The following is a 4,503-nucleotide window of genomic DNA, read 5'->3' as shown; positions in this document are numbered from 1 at the left end:
TCGCTTGCGGGGGAAGCGATTGCGGTAATTCTGAGCACTTCTTTCAATCAGCATCCCTATCTATATTTACTTGCTTTCTTTACAGTTTTCTTTTACTGCTTTCTAAAGTACGCTATTTACTTCTTTTTAGAAGTAGCCTTTAATGTTTTCTGTAATTCTCGTCAATTTAATTTGTCATGTCATGTTTAATTCCTTTAATTTGTATGTATTAGTAGCGTCGTTCTTTAATTTTTGTGAATGATTGGATGAAACATTAGACACCACAAAGTCTTTTCGACTTGCATTTTTTATGATTTAAAAAGAAAAAAATAAAAAGTGGTATGAAACGCGATGATGGGTGCACTGTGTGTCAACAAACATTACACCCAAATGCATTGCGTTGAGGGGTGTGTTGCGTGCGTATGTATTCTTTACCCGTCCTTAGTGAAAAGGCACTATGTTGAGGTAGTGATGCGCTGGTAGAAATACCGTGCGCCCGATCCTCCAGAAATATGTCGAATTAAAGGGTGTGTTGTGGGAGTGCATGCATTGTTGCCCATCCTTAGCAAAAATGTATTTGCGTTAATAGAAGCGCGGTGTTAATTTTTATTTGGGTGTACACTGCGCGTGATGCGTCGCATGGGGAAGACAGCTGCACTGGGCTAGCGTTCGGGATGTGTCGAGCGAGGCGCGCGCGGACGGACGGACGGAAGTAGCGCTGCGTGCGTGCAGAGTGTGGGTTGGCTGTGCGTCCGGCTGACTCAATGCTTCACCAACGCAACCTTTGTTTCTTTTGATCTCCAATCAACTTGGCAGCCTAATAACTCAAACGTAAATCTCTAAATATGCTCTCAACACACAATTTAAGTGATGGTATGAATAAATTCCTCCTTCCCAACCCCTCTATTTATAGCCATTTCAAACTCACCCCATGGTGATAACTCAACTCCCATTTATCTCACTTTGGAGCTGCCAACACTCAGCCTATCCAGCCTAGCCTTGAGTTCTCATTTCAGCTTGCCAGCCAAAATCTCCTTTTTTGCATGAAATCTCCTTCACCCACCTCCTGCTTGAGGTGATAAGACTTCAATTGCATGAAATCTCCTTTGTCCACCTCCTACTAGAATTTTGTGTGATCCTCCTTTTTCTACTTAAATTACTTAAATACTTCACATATTTCTCTACTTAAATTGTTTAAGACTTATGCTCGTATACCATTGGCATGCTCCCTTGAAGTTCTCCATTAATTAGCCTTACCCTTTATCCTTAATGCATAGCAACTCACCCTTCCTTCATCAAAGTCCCACTTAGCCAACGCATGAGTTGGCCATCACCAACGCATAGGGTGGCTGCTCACCCTCAACGCATGGCTTGCTAGGTGTGCTTGCTCGGCCTACTAAGATGGATGCATGGTGCTGACCATCGATGCATGGTGTGCTGTCTAGGCGCTTGCGCGCTTGGCCCCATAGGCATGCTTGGCTACATAGGCACTCTCGGCCACGTGGGCGTGTCTTGCCGCATGGGCGTGTGCTTGGCATAGCGCATCGATGCATGGCTGCTTGGTAGACTCGGCAGCTCTTCAACACATAGGATGGCTTGCCCGCTTCCCGTTCGACGCATAGGCAGGACGCTTGATATACACCATTGACGCATGAGCTACACGTTCGACAAACACAATCGACGCATGGGCTGCGCGCTCGGCATACACTATCGATGCATGGGTTGCGCGCTTTGACGCACAGCCTGTGCGCTTGTCCTCGACGCATGGCTGCGTGCTTGGCACATGGCCTGTGCGCTTGGCTTCAATGCATGGCCTATGTGCCTAGCATGCTCACTCGACACATGCTTCATGCCCGTGTCCGCATGGTTTATGTATGCCTTTTCGTTGGTTGTATGCAACCCTTAGCCATTTTTCAAGTTTTCTTGCTTCCATCCTCCATGCCTTCTTGTGTCCAACATGTTTTAAGCCCTTCATAGGCATAGACTTTTGGCTACCTTTTTGAATAATTTTTTATGTTTTTCTCCCTTTGCCCCACTATCCTTACTTAGGATTTTTTCTATTTAACCTCCCACTTTAGATTTAGTGTTAGGGTCTTACATTTACCACCCCCTTAAAATAATTTCGTCCTTGAAATTAAATGAAACTTAATTTACAACAGAACTTTTATTTATAATTTACCTCATACAGTTTTATTACACCATAACTTTCTATTCTAGTCTTCTAAATTTTCTCTTTCCCTTTTTCCACCACCGACATATTGTCTTCCCTATCCTCATACAGTTTTATTACACCAAAATCATTTTTCATGTTTCCTCTTTTCTCCCTCCTACAGTTCGTCCTCCTTCAACTATCGTTGATCTTCCTCCTGGGTTGTTTGGTGATTGTACATTTCCAGTATCCATCAACTGAGAACATTCTCGTTTAAAGTGTCATGGTCTGCCACACTTAAAACACGTGTGCGACCGTTCTTGGGTTTGTTCCTAACATCTTCCCCAGTGATATTTATTATAGATCGGGCATCTTGGTCTTTAGTTAACGCTCATCATTGACTCCTTTATTTGACTCTCCCGTTCAGGGTCTGCTTCAGTGTTGGTAACTCCTCTTCTTTTCCATCCACTTCTACTTTCTACCCTAGGGGTAAAATTTCTTGGTTCTTCCCTCCGCCACCGACTCATTGATGAGTCTCTTTCTGGTTTTACTTCTTCCGCTGTTAAACTTCTTTCTACTCCCATCGTGGCTTCTATTAGCTTTGTAAATTCTCCCTATTCCGCGGTTGCTATAACAGGAGTTTGAATCTCTTGTTTTAATCCTGTTTCAAACCTCTAACAACATTCCTTTTCATCCACCATTATGTTTAAAGCATACTTGGATAATTTTGTATACTTTAATTCATATTCTGCTACAGTCATGTTTCCTTGCATGAGCTGTAGGAACTCATCTTGTTTCATATCCCTGAATGATCGGGGATGGAATCTTTCGAAAAATGCTTTTCGAAATTCCTCCCAACATATTTCTTCTTGATCGCCCCTCCTATTCTTTAGTAGCTTCCACCAATCTTCTGCTTGTTTTTACAGTAAGAATGTGGCAAGACTTACCTTACGGTTTTCAGGACATCTCATCACCTCGAAACATTTTTCTATTTGATTCATCCACGCTTCTGCATCTGCAGGATCCTTTGTTCCTTCGAAGTTTGTGGCTCCCAATGCATTTAATTGTTCTATCCCATATTTCTTCTCGGGATCAGGTTGTATATTTTCTAAGCTTGCTTGGAGTTTTTGGGTGAATTTATCCATTTGTTCTTCCTCCCTGGATTTTTTTCTTGGATAGCTTGAGGCACTTTCACTTTCGTTTCCAGAGGGTTGCCTCGTTCTATGTTTTCCACTTCTTAGCATTTTGTCTACAATCATTCACATATAAATTAGACATATGTTATCAACATACTCTTTATTTATGAACATTGTTGCTATTTACATTAGTAGTTTCTTCCAATCTACATAGTTATTTGTTTACTCATTCCCCGATAGTCGTAAGTTTTCAAAGTTAAGGTGCATCCTCTCGTTCCTCCATACATACCTCTCTTGAACATGTCCTATTTCCTTATAGAAAATACAAAATTTGTAGGATTCTGCGTCGTTAGAGTCATAAGTGGGTTGTTCCTCAAATTCGATCACGATACATCGAGGAATATCCTTCTTTCCTACACGCGCCCATTCTTGGTCCACCGTCAGTTCAGGCAGTATGTTGTTACTTCCTGAACTTGAACCTCCAGCCAGTTCTCGTTGATATTTTTCCTGAATCTCTCTTGTTTTTCTCTAAAAGGTATAACAATTTTTGCAGATATGGCCAACCTTGCCACACCCATAGCAAATTTCGGTCCCTTGCAAACACAGATCGCTATGATTTTTACCTCACTGTGAACATCCCATGTTAGTTCAGGATTCCACCAAGTTTGCATTGTTCAAGGTAATAGGATATTCAGTATTATTTTTTACACTATTCTCAGATCTTCCAAGGTTTTCCCCTGGGTTAGCACCGTGGTCTCCAGTTCGCGTTCCGGAGTCATTCCACCACCAGTCTTGTCTGCTCGGATTCATTTCCTACAATGGACATTATTCAGGTTATTACTTACTAACCTAGTTTCTAATATTATCTAGCTTTCCTATCTTAGGTAAGCCTTTTCCTGATGCCACTTTGGCTTTAACCTATCCCTTTTTCCTTTATTTTTCCTAGATTCTATTTATACTTATGCTAGACTCAACTTTTTCCCAGGTTTTACGTAAACCTTTGCTCTGATACCAAGTTGTCACACCCCCTCCCTAACTTTAGCCCCCAAGACCTGGAAGGGAGCGTGAGGGTACACCAGTAGTATTCCAAGACAATATTTCAATTTAATTTTTCCCCCTTATCTATTAAAGATTTCAACATGTTTACAATACTCTATCTAACTTTCATACACATAGTTCAATATCCTATATTCTTTATTACATGATCCGAGTCGTGCCCTAAGAATTTACCAAGTCCTG

This window comes from Benincasa hispida, chromosome 6, assembly GCF_027475165.1.
Source record: "Benincasa hispida cultivar pf3 chromosome 6, pf3_genome.v1.1, whole genome shotgun sequence".
Lineage (NCBI taxonomy): Eukaryota > Viridiplantae > Streptophyta > Magnoliopsida > Cucurbitales > Cucurbitaceae > Benincasa > Benincasa hispida.
This window is presented reverse-complemented; position numbering follows the sequence as displayed.